Below are 13376 nucleotides of genomic sequence, written 5' to 3'. Positions count from 1 at the left end.
AGGGCACCGCATCCTTCCCAGTCCCAGCACGTCCCGGGCATTTGCTAAAAACCCCGGCTGAATTCTCAGCTGTGCTCCTTGTTTAAACACCCCCTGTGCTGCTAAAGAGATCTCTTTGCAATCCAAATACCATTTCCCCAAAGTGTGGCTGCAGTTGCAATATTTAATATCTTATAGTTTAATATCGCTCACGCCAGCTCACCTCCGGAGCATTGGCAGTCCCTCATCTGAAGGGTGTTTCCTGAGAAAGCTCCTCTTTATTTCCCCAGTAGTAGCTCTAAACCTTTTCTGAATGTATTTTTCATATTATCAAACAGCCCTAGACAAGGAGAGAACAGAGTGAAACCCATCTCTGTGGTGAGGTTTAAAGAAATTCAATATCTGGGTTGTTTTTTTTCCCCAAAAGAGTGGATTTCAAATGCTGCTTTCAACCTCTCTGGATGGTGGAACCCTAAATCTCCTGGGCAGTTGCATTCCTGAGCTGCTACATGTACACTCCTGACTTTCTGAGTCATCTTCAGAGCGAAAGTCAGACTGAATTCTCCTGAACTTTCCAAGTGCTACTGCAATAATTTCCTTTTCCTCCGATTTATGTGAGTGTTGCAATGCCAAAGGAGCCAAATGAGCTCAGCACAGAACAATTATTTCTTCTGCAAAGCAGGACAGCAAAAGCTCTCACACGCTTTGCTTGCCTCAAAATAAAGATATTTATTTAATGGATGGCCAAGACTTCTTGGAGATGTTTACTCTTTCTCTGAGGCCAAGAAGAACCTGTCCTCTCCTTGACTCCTTGGGCTTCCAGTTGGATCACAAGAATATTTTCCATCCAGCCATCCATAAGAAAAATCAACTCCAATGTGAGTCAGGAGAAGAGCAATTTAATAACTGAGAACTGGGTGAGGTGTTTAATGGACGAGCTCTGAGTCTCACTGACTCTCTGCCATCTGCCTCAGCCTGTTGATTTACAGCGTTTCACTGCTTGTAAAACTCATCTCTGTGTGGGGCTTTTTTTCAGCCCTACTAAAGAAAAGAAGAATTTATTCTTTCCCCTGGAAAACGATGGATTAAAATAACGGCTTGTCTGATGGGAGATGTGCTACAAATCACATCTGCCTCTGCCAGAAATGCACCTTGTCTCTGGGTCTGCCATGGGAAGAGCTGCAAAAAACTGCAGGAGACTTTAATCAGGTGATGGAGATGTCTTTAGGAAGTTTAAAGTGAGATTCATTTCCCTTGCATTCCGTATCAAGGATTTCAATAAATGCCCTAGAGTCAGATGAATCACGGGAGAAAATAAAGCTCAATAACAAGAAAGGCAAAGCCAAAACAAAATGAAACTTCAAACCCACGAGTGCAACCTTCTCATAAGGAGCAAAATCTTTTCTTTTCGGGGCTTTTCTGGTTTGTGGAGTGCTGTTCCTGGGGCAAATATTGATAAACATCCTGAACGTTCTGTATTTCCTGACCATGTGTTCATTTTTTGCTCCTGTAACAGAGGACTCAGAGCAGCACAGGGACTGGAAGGGGATCAGGGTCTCCTGCACAGAAAAAGGGGAATGCCAGTGGGATAGCAGCCCCTGCCAAGGAGAAAATTCATTCTTTTGCTGCTCTGCCACAGGCTGCTGGTGTGGAAAGCTTTGGGGAGAGCGCTGAGGTCTTGAGTGGTGATTTGATTTCTCTGATGAGAGGAGCAGTTGGCCACAAATGCTGAAGAGGAAACATTTCTGGCACCTCTGGGGTAAGGCAGAGGTTTTTAAGGGCCAGTCCTGAGCTGTAGAATGAACTTCCCTGCAAGTTTATCACAACTTTGTTGCTTTCTGTGTCAGGCCTGTCTCTTTCTGGTACCAACATTCAACAGATACAAAAATGAGGAAGATTTTCCAGTTTGCACTCAGTTCCTCCTCCTGCAGAAACCAGACCCACTCAAGCCCTTTGATTAACTGGTACAAGAGCATCACTCACACTCCTAAAGGAGCCACTTGACCCACTCAAGCCCTTTGATTAACTGGTACAAGAGCATCACTCACACTCCTAAACGCTGCTCAGGATCATATAAAGTGAAAAAAACCCCACAAAATCACAAAGACAAGCCCAGAACAGCGCAGAACTTGGTCTGCTTCACTGCAGGGTGCTTGGTAACTCATGGGAGATGCTCCAAACCACCAGTTCTTCACCCCTAAAAACCAGGTGTCAGCTCTGTGCAGCTGAGGAGAGTGAGGAAAATGCAAGAACCAGCCCAGGCTGCTCAGCCTTCCTCTGCAGCACCCACAGCCCAGCCCAAAAGTTACATGTGAAATGCTAAACCCTGCTCAGGGGTGAAAATGCAAGTCGCAGCTCCCCAGTGAGAGCCCAGCCTGCCTCTCCAGCAGCAGGGCTGGACCCTGGTGCAGACCCCACCTCTCCCTCCCAGAGCTGCTGCAGACTCATCTGGCTGCAGCTTGTGCCACCTTTCTCACAAATCTCTAAATTAGCATCCCTTGCAGATGTTCCCTCCCAGGGCAGGCCTACATCTGACTCTGGAATAAAAGACCTGCAGCTCAGGAAGGCAGATTAGTCATAATGAGCCTTCTGAACTCGAATGCTCTGCGGTTTTTCTCATCTCCTCTGCCAAAACAAGCAGCACTCCCAGCCCCCTGTGCACGCTTGGAGTGTGGAGGGAGCCTTTGCTTTGCTCAGCAGAACAGGCTCAGGGAATTTTGGTCAGGATTGGCTGATTGTCCCGGTGGGATGGCTCTGTCCCCGTGCCCTGCACTGGGGAGTGGCAGCTCCCAGGGCCTGGCAGGGGCTGGCTGTTAATGGCAGATGTTAGAAGCAGCCCTGGGAAAGGCAGGCTCTGGACACGGATCCGTCAGGAAGTGTCCCATCAAACGAGCTGTGCTTTAATGAAGCCACTGACTCATCAGCTGGAGAGCAGAGCGGGGCTGGTGGTCTGAGGGCAAGGCCTGTGCTTTGAGTGCTGCAGACTCCCGTGGAATGAGTCCCCAAAAAGGGAATTGCCATCTTCGGGTGCCTGGGCTGCAGAAGGAGGGGCCTGGAGGGTGCTGCCCTGCGGGGCAGGCGGCTGTGGAGCACACCGGGTTCCAGCCCAGCCCTGGCACCCCCAGGGGGTTCTGGTGCCCCAGACCTGCTGCATTCCCAGAGCATTCCCAGAGCATTTCCAGTGTGTTCCCAGTGCACTCCCAGTCATTCCCAGTGCATTCCCAGAGCATTCCCAGTGCATTCCGTCATTCCCAGTCATTACCAGTGCACTCCCAGTGCATCCACAGTCATCCCCAGTCATCCCCAGTCATCCCTAGTCATTCCCAGTCATTCCCAGTCATTCCCAGTCATCCCCAGTCATTCCCAGTCACTCCCAGTCATTCCCAGTGCATTCCCAGAGCACTCCCAGTGCATTCCCAGTCATTCCCAGTCATTCCCAGTCATTCCCAGTCATCCCCAGTCATCCCCAGTCATCCCTAGTCATTCCCAGTCACTCCCAGTCATTCCCAGTGCATTCCCAGTCATTCCCAGTCACTCCCAGAGCACTGGAGCCCCGTCTGTCCCCCCAGCTCTGGAATTGCCTGAACCAGCTCATTTCAAGCGCAGGAAATCAATAGCCTTGGGTGTGAGATTCCTTCAGAAGCCAAGATGGGTATTGATATCTCTGGCAAGGAAATGAATTCTCCTCTCCTTGCTCGTTCCCCTGGATGGGCCAGGAGGATGCTGCTACTCCCATGAATCAATATGTCAATAGTGGCCTCAAAATATTTCCTTTTTTCCAAAAAGCAATCACCAGAAAGTTCTAATCTGAGAGGGAGGGCTGGCAAAGGGATCTGACCTTCCCATGCCAGTGATTTCCTGGGGAGCACTCGGCACATTTTGGCCTTTTCTCTGTCTTAGCCTAAAGTTAGGGCAGACTTCTGGATTGTCACGGGCGTGGACTTGACACATATTTGATAATTCTTTAATCAATTGCCGTTTCTCACGGCTGTTTTTATCCTCTGAATTGTTCTGTGCAGTCCCCACAGGATCCGACTGGGGAAATGCTATCAGTGCACATTCAAACAGAACAAAATTTGCTGTGGTGGTGTTTGTAACAACACGGGCTGAGCTCTCAGGAGAGCAAAGCCAGGCTCGGAGCAGAGCCCACAATGATTTATCCGTGGAAAGGCTGGGCTGTGCACATGGGCTGGCACAGCACACACACCCCCTTCCCAGAGCAGCTTTTTGGGAGCTGAAAAACCTCTCTTCATTTCCTTCTGGCGGCCAGGGATAAAGGATGTGCTGCTGAAAGGGATTCCGTGGCAGGCCCTTTGTTTCTCCCCAAATGCAATATTTTGCAGGACAGATAAGGACAAGAGGAGGAGGATTTCAAAGCACCTGGCTGGGTGCAGGTTATTAATTCTCATTCAACCAGAGAAAATCCAGCTCCTCGCTGTTCCAGCACCCGTGGGGCTGCTCAGGTGTTGTCAGAGCCGTGCCTCACCAGGGAGGCAGAGAAATGCCAGCCTGTGATGGCCCCAGACATCTGAGTGTCCCAAGTTGTGGGTCCTAAGTGGGTAACTTTAAAAGGTAGAAGGAGATGAGTGTTCCAGTTCTCTCCATCTCTTTGTCTGGTGCTTTCTCTCTGCTAACAAAGGCCCTTGGGAGCCTGGAGTGTTGGCAATCAGCTCGGCAAAATTCACCTGCATCGCAAGAGCCTCTCTGCTGCCTTTTCCGAGCTGTTTTTCCTTTCTTGCCTCCTTGTTATTCTTGCAAAGCTCGGCAGCCAGTGAAGACGTGTAATTAGAGTTAATTGTGATTGCTCGGTGATGCAACAGCCCCCCACTGACTTCAGGGTGCTTCAGGCTCCCAGGGAATGGGAATATTCCAGCAGGACAGAGCCCCCACAGCGCTGGGGTTTCGTCCTGCTCCTCTGCCTGGTCCCAGGGGAGGTGGCAGTGTCACCTCGTGCAGGTACCTTCCGTTTGCTGTCGGTTTTTGAGGCTGGTGCTGACAGATCTCTGGTGCTGATCAATGCCCCAGCTGCAGTTTTTCCTCCCCGAGGCCCAGGGGGAGGTGACAACACTTTGATAGACGATCAAAGCCACTCTTGTCACATCTCACAGCCCAACACCCAGCCCAGAGCTGACTCCTGCCCTTTCTGGGATCCAGAACCCTCTGGGAATTTTGCGTCGTTGTGTCTCTGTCATGCTGGGATTTCAGAAGATCTGCATTAAATAACCTGCTTGGCCTGCTGGGAGAAAAAAAAAAAGCATTTTAATAGCTTTCAAAATCCCTAATTGACATAATTCTGGGCTGCTGCAGTGGCCACTCTGGACAGTGGATGGTGCTTTGCCCTGCTGTGATGACAGGGATTTAATTGCTGGATTTTTGGGCAGCACAAACCCCAAATCCCAGCCCCACCCTCAGGAGGGGACCACCCTGGGCTGAAACTCTTCATTTTTTACTTTGAGACAGAAAAGAGCAGAGAGGAGGGGAACAGATGGGCCCGTCCTGGTGCCACACACACATCTCCAGAGTGGGAGGAAAACACCAAACAGCGCCTGGGAGCGGGAGCCGGGGGGAACTGGGGGAGCTGGGGAGGCTCACAACGGGGGGAAGGCGGCTTCTCAATGAGGCAGGAGAGCTGAACGTGCTGGGGATGAGAGAAAACCCCGGGGACAGCCGCCCACGGGCCGCGGGCTGCTGCTGCGAGGCTGCGAGACAAAGCTTTGAATAATTACAGAGAATCCCGCGCGCCCCGGCTGCACGCGGGGAACGGGGATGGAGAGGGGTTTTTGGGGTTCTCTGAGGGGAACTGGGGATGGAAAGGGGTTTTTGGGGTTCTCTGAGGGAATTTACCTGCTGCACATGGGGAATCCGAGATGGAAAGGGCATTTTTGGGGTTGTCTGATTTAAACTGGGGATGGAAAGGCATTTTTGGGGTTCTCTGAGGGAATTTACCTGCTGCACATGGGGAATCCGAGATGGAAAGGGCATTTTTGGGGTTGTCTGATTTAAACTGGGGATGGAAAGGCATTTTTGGGGTTCTCTGAGGGAATTGGGGGTGCCAAGGGCATTTTGGGGGTTCTCGGAGGGAAGCTGTCTGTTGCACTCCATATTTTTGGGGTTCTCGGAGGGGAATTGGGGATGGAAAGGGCATTTTGGGGGTTCTCGGAGGGAAGCTGTCTGTTGCACTCCATGAATTTGGTCTGCAAAGGGCATTTCTGGGGTTCTCTGAGGGGAATTTGGTCTGCAAAGGGCATTTCTGGGGTTCTCTGAGGGGAATTTGGTCTGCAAAGGGCATTTTTGGGGTTCATGGAGAGAGTTTGGGCTGCAAAGGGATTTTTGAGGTTCTCTGAGAGCTCTGCATGCTGCTGCCAGATCAAACATGAAGGATATCCCTCCTTTCGCTGCCCATCCCTTTATTCCTGTCCTTTATTTCCCCCAAAACACCTCTTTGGTGCTTTCAAAGTGTGTGTTAATCACCAGGATGAATCTTTATTGCTGCAGGAACACTTAGGGGAGGAAAACGGGCTCTGCTGGGAATTTTGGGGTCAGTGGTGAAGGCGTTCAGGGAGCAGGAGCCTGATCCCTTCCTGCCTGCTCTGCACCCAGATGTGCTCAGCTCACCAAATCCAGCTGGCTCAGCCTCTTCTGGAGCACAAAACCCTTCCTGTGGGATTTTCGGGAGGAAATGATGAAATTTGACTCCATGTTCTTAGAAGATTAATATATTATTCTATTCTATTCTATTCTATTCTATTCTATTCTATTCTACTCTATTCTATTCTATTCTATTCTATTCTATATATTATATTATATTAATTATATTATATAAATAATTTATATTATGTTAATAATTTATATTATATTATATTATATTATATTATATTATAGTCTATTTATTAGATTATACTATATTATATTACAGTCTATTATATTATACTATATTACATTGCATTATATTAATTATATCATTATATTATATTATATTATATTTATTATATTTATTATATTTATTATATTTATTATATTCTGCTATGCTAAAACTATACTAAAGAATACAGAAAGGATACAGACAGAAAGCTAGAAATATACTAAAGAAAAACCCGAGACTCTTTCCAGAGTCTGACACAGCCTGACCCTGATTGGCCAATGAATAAAAACAATTCCCATGAAACCAACTAAACAATCCCCTGTGGATAAACAATGTCCAACCACATTCCAAAGCAGCAAAACACAGCAGAAGCAAATCAGACAATTATTGTTTTCCTTTTTCTCTGAGGCTTCTCAGCTTCCCCAGGAGAAAATCCTGGCAAAAAGGATTTTTCCATAAAATGTGACAGTGGCACCTTCCCCACTCCAGGCTCTCACACCCAGGGCGCTTCCCCAGCTCCTTTTCAGAAATGAGATTCACGAGCTACCTGGATCCTCTTTGCAGTTCGGGAAATAATTACTTTACGCAAGATAATTTGCTTAAAACCATGACAGTTTTAACTATAGTTTAAGGCTAAATGACTGCTCAGCAAGACAGCTGGTAAAATTCACCCTGTAATAAGACTGCAGCAATGTAAACAAGCCCAGCCCATTTAGGGCTTTGAGTTAATATAGACGTCAAACACTTTCAATATCTCTAAATTTCCCAAAGCATCAGGCATTTCCCTCCTTTGTAAACGTGTTTGTAATTGATCTCATCCTTTATCACCTCAAACGTCTGTCCTAAATCCATAGAATTGATTCTGTTTGAGCATCAATTGAATTAACCTCGGAGGAAACCTCGTCTGGTTTGTGGGAGCGCCACAGGCACGGGGGGCACGGGGATGGGGAATGGAGGGAATTCCAGGCCAGGCTCCTTCTCCCTTTTCCCAAAGAAAACGCAGTCTGAAGCAGCCAAAAGTGACAATTTTTAACTTTTATGGCAAAACATGCCTGGGGATTTCCCCTCTGTTCTCTAGAGCTCGTTATAGGAGCTGTGCTTTGCTTGATTTTAAGGTTTTACCTGAGTTTATTTTCTCATCCTCAGAAACTTGGACACCTCCAGCCAGGAAAGAGTCCCCAGCAAACTGGTTTAGGTGACAGGCTGAGTTTTTTCCTCGCAAATGCTGATAATTTGGACAAAATCAGGCTCAGGTCTTGCTAAAACCTCAGTCCTTGTGAGAGCCTGACCCAGCCAGAAACCAACCTGGTGGGCAGGTGAAAATTGTATTTATAGAGAAGCTGGAAATATATAGAAAATTATGTATTTTTCTATTTATTTATTTATTTATTTATTTATTTATTTATTTATTTATTTCTAGAATGTATTTTATATATTATATGTGTTCTATATTTATATTGTATATATATTATATATAAAATATTTATTTTATACATATTATATATTTTATTTATATTATATATATTCTATTTCATATATAATTATTCTACGTAATATCTATTTTTATATATTATATGCAATATATTTTATATTTTGTATAGATCTATATATATATTTATATTTTTATATATTATATATTACATATATTATATATTTTTATATTAATTTTTTAAAATATATATATTTATATATATTCCTGCCAATGAACCCCTCTGCAGCCCCCTGGCAGGCTGAGCAAATCCAAACCATTCCACTTCCCCTCCCCAGCAGCAGGGAGGGCTCTGGGGGCCTGATGTCCTCTCTCCTGCTCACTTCATAACCACCATCCAATTGCAGCGGTGGCCATAAAGCTCCAAATTCATTTGCAGCCGCTCGAGTTGGGCTGATTTATTGCTGGCTAATTATCTTGCCGCAGTCTTGAGGATGGAATAATCGCCCTGATTTGCATAATCAAGGCATGGGAGTCTTCAGAGCAGGGCTGGCTCTCAGCAGATGGCCCTGCTGTGTGTGGTTGCATCCCATCTTGTATCTCTTTGCCTATAGCAAGGGTTTACTGTCTTTTACTAATTAAGTGTAATTTACATTAATATGGAGAGTTCTTCCCGCGCTGCTGTCAGCCTGCTGAAGGCACAGGCAGCCCTGACCCACCTGTGGGGCTGAGCAGGAGCTGGGACAGGCAGCATTCCATAAAAACGTGGAATCCCAAAAACATTTTGGCTGGGAAGGACCGTAAAAATCATCTCGTTCCAGTTTGCCATGAGCAGGGACGCCTTCCACTGGGCCAGGCTGCTCCAGGCAGAGCTGATCACTGCACACAACAGGATCCTTTAAACCAAATCATTCCAAAAAACCTCCCTTAAAACAGGTCTGGAAGTGCCCTTGTGAAGAAGGAAGAGGATCCATAAAACCCGAGAGCTTTCCTCTGGAAATGTGATTCCTCTGAGTGCAGGCTTCCCGCTTGCCATTGGATTAAAAAACCACACACGCAAAAAAAGGCTCGGAATTGCGTTTCAAACCGAAATTTTGACTTGACATTTCTGAGCCCTGCAACTCTGTGCCTTAAAAATGACACCAGCACTTTTCATCTGCCTTTAACGTCGGTTTTATACCAATAATTACCCTCACCGTGTAATTAGCTGAGTGTTCTGAAGCTCTGCCTGTCATCACAGAAATGGGGCTGCTCCCGTGGAAGGGTGAACGTTCACGGGCTCTTTTATTGCCTGAAGTCTGAGTTTTCCATCCTTGGTTCGCGTGTTTGTTGGTAAAACCATCACACAGGAGGCAGAAATCAATAAAGATTCTAAAGCATCTCATCAGGGGTGTTTCATCGTTATGGCTTTATGCAGGATGGAGAGAAGGAAGGCTCGGTTTGAAAATTCAAACTCCTCGACTTTAGCTATTCACCTGCAGAGCAGATTTTTGATTTCAGCTCTGTTTCAGATGCCCTGCACGTGTTTCTGCCCAAAACCTCCCTGCATTTACCACTGACACCAAACCGACTGGGTTCAATGTCCTGATGCCCCAAAACTGCCAAAGAGCAGCAGAAATTGCCTCATTCCCTGCACTTTGTGCCCTCACTGTTGGGTTTTGGAGTGTCTAATGAGGGCTGTGCTCTGAGAGGAAATTACCCTGTGACCTGGGCAATAAAAGGAGGAAAAAGGCAAACAAGGGCAGGGCTTGACATGGAGCTAATGTCCATCCACTGCTTTCCCACCCAAATTGGAGTGGGCACAGTGAGAGTTGAACTCCCAAGTGTTCAGCTCAATCTTGCTTTTAGACCGATCCTCAAAGGATTTTGTTCCCTTAAATGGGTGGGGTGGGAAAGCACAAACTGCTCTCTTTTTTTTCTTTTTTTTTTCCCCCCAAGTGTAATTTTTAATTATGCGTCTAATTAGGGAGAAAAACTGTCATGGAAATTACATCTTTGAATTGTCACACGCAGGAAGGTGAACTTGGCACTTCTTCCTCTCTTTTTAGCTCCTCTCCTTGGAGTTGGGGTGGCTTTTTATCCATGGGGCATTTTGTTGTGCTGAGGTAGCCTGGGAAAAGTCTGTTCTCAGCATCTGAGGGTGAGAAATTCAAAGCAAATCCCATAAACTCTGCCTTTTTCCCCACCTATTTCATCCTTTAGGAGGGAAAAGCCACCTATCATGGATCTGTGTTTGCAGGACCTTTTTCCGAGGAAATCTCCCAAAAACCATGGGGGAAAGGGGATGGGGTTGGATTCACGGCATTTTCTTTTCACCAGGACACCCCCGAAGGGGTTACAGGGCCGGGATGCTCATCCCTGGCTCAGCCCTCCTCTGGGAAGCTGTGCAAAGTTCAGGAGGAGCCTCACCTGTGTTTGCCCAGAGCTCACCTGCTGCGCCGGGCGCTCCCCGAGGAGCCGCTCAGCCCTTCTGCAATAAAAGCAGCAAAGGTCAGCGCTGCATGCCTGATGAGCAGGCTCTGCCCAGGGGACAGCAGCTGACCCGGGCTCCCACAGCCCCCAGGCCTGGCTTTTCCCTGAGTTTTACCCAGTTAAACGTTTAAACCCAGCTTATTTAGGGATAAAACATCTCAAGAGCGTTCCCACTGCTGATTCCTTTGCCAGCAAAGAGCTGCTTCAGGAGTTGGTAAATCGGGTTTAAAAGGCAAATTAACACTTGGAGATTATCTCCACTCTCGTTTTCCCCTTTATTTGGAATTCATTTCAGGCTTACCCGCGGAGCCTGCAGGATGTATCAGTGCTGCAATCAGAATCCTTATTAAAAAGGAGCGGGATTGAGCTGCTAATTCCACAGAGCCATTCCGCAGCTCGCAGCTCGCTTGTAATTTAGATTCAATCGGCAAATAAATATGATAACAGGCTTCTGCTTATTGAACCAACAGACAGGAAAGCTCTGTCTTTAGAAGCTGCTGGCAAAGCTGTGGGACTTGGCAGGGCTCTTGTCTGGCTGCTGGGCCGGAATTCGGGAAGCAGGAGATCCTTTTGCAGGATCCATGCAGGCGTTTTCCCTGCCTGTCACCCCTGCTGCTGCTGCTGCTCCATTTCATCACCCAAACCCCCGTCCCTGCTTTCTGCTGCACCCCGAGCCCACCCTGGCTGTCAGACAGCCCCATCGATCCCAGTATTGATCCCCATCCCAACGTGATCTCCAAAGGGCGTTCCCAGCGTGGCAGGTGACAGGAACAGAAGAACTCTGGGTCTGTCACCAGCAAATCCAGCAGGATCTGCCTGTTGCTGGCCGGGATCAGCTCTGGAATGCCCAGCACCCTGTCCTGCCTCGAGCCTCAGCTCCTGCTCCAAGAACCTGGAGCATCCTCTGCCCCTGCTCCAAACAGCCCCGTGCAAACACCAGGCAGGGAGAGAGGGGCTGGGGCTGCCCCAGCTCTGCTGGAATTTGTTGGGAGGTGAGACGCCCTATTCCCACTTTTCTTGCACTAAAATTTGCCCACGTGTGGCAGCAAGAAATCCCCAATGCAAATGCCTGCTCTGTGGGTTTGGGAGGCAGGTGTCAATGAGCTCAATGAAGAATTTTCCTCCCAGATCAGGGCTCTGGAGCTGAGGGCCAGCAGTGACAGCCCCCCTGCTCGTTAAGGAGTCATGGCTCTGGGTTAATTACCATTTTGGTGTGGAGCAGATAGAGCTGGGCTGATTTAAAGCCATTTCTCATGGCTCAGGGTGTTCTCCTGCAGATTTCTGCCCAACAAATGCAAAACAAATACAAAACAATTCCCGTCAAAAGTGCAAAAATGCCCAGCAAAAGCAAGGATTTAGCCATGAAATGCAGTTTGGCAAGTGGCTCTGGGGTTTGGCAGTGGGATGTGGCACAGAACTGCAGGATGGAAAAAGCAGGGAGAGCTCTCCCTTGGCCTCTCAGTGGAGGGCTGGTGGATCTTGAAGCAGAGGTGTCTCTATCTCCTCAAAATCATCCAAAATCATCCCATTTTTAATCCAGTTTTGGAGGGAGACCTTACATTCCATGTAGAGATCATTCCATAGCTTCCACAATTCCCTTTTCCCACTTGCTCTGCTCCTCCTGGACATTTGTTTGCCTGTCCTCAATAAGAGTTACCAATTGTTTCTTTTTCTCCAGTTGACTTTCCAACACCAGGGGGGAAATGCAGAGATGTAGGGAAGGATGGGAAGGGAACTAATCACTTAAGACCTAATTAGCAAGGGACTCTCACAGGGACATCCTCCCTGGGTAATTGCTGCTCATTTTCAGCTCAGGATAGAGGAAGACAAAATTGTTGTAGGGAGATTATTCAATTCCCTGCAAAACCTGCGAGGAGCACGCAGCGTTTGAGTGGAAAGGAGGGATTTACAAAGGGTTCTTTAAAAGTCTTTAATTGCACAGATTTCCCCCAGTTTGGTGTGGGGCTCCTGAGGGATTTGCCTCCAGCTCCTCCTGCTCTGTGTGCAGGATGCTGCAGATCCTGGTGCTACCAACCCATTTCCTTCTGGAACATCCCAGAATTATCACCAGGGCTGCTCCCACCCTCAAAACGCCAAACAGAGGCAATTTGGAAGCTGTGCAAAGCCAGTTGAACTCAGCCACCAGCAGCATCCAAACCATTCCTGTTTATTTACCTCTCTAACTGGCTTTAAAACATTAAATTTGGGCTTTTTTTTTTTTCCCCTGCAGAGCAGCCCCAGCAGTGTGAGAGCTGCACAAGGCATGTGTGCTCCTGCAGCTCATGACTCTAACACTGTGAGTGACTTGTTCTGTTAGCATGATAAACACATGCTGGAGAGGAACAGCACTAATTATGACCCTGTCACCTTCATCAGCTCCCCACTAATTGTTTTGGCTTTTTTTAATCTCAGTGCTTGGAGATGAAACATGATGTTTGGTTCTGCAAAGGAGTTGAAAAGAAAAGAGAAGAAAGAATTGCATTTTAAAATAGAAGCATCAGGTAGATCTTTCTGTTGGATTTGAAATTCAAATGACAGAAATTATAACTTTTTTGTGTGTTATTAAAATAAGGCATGGGAGGTTTTTAGAGGACTTTTCTGGGACTGCCCAGATCGAGTCTCAGTCCACTGCTT

Source organism: Passer montanus, unplaced genomic scaffold (genome assembly GCF_014805655.1).
Source record: "Passer montanus isolate IOZ18808 unplaced genomic scaffold, ASM1480565v1 scaffold47, whole genome shotgun sequence".
NCBI lineage: Eukaryota > Metazoa > Chordata > Aves > Passeriformes > Passeridae > Passer > Passer montanus.
This window is presented reverse-complemented; position numbering follows the sequence as displayed.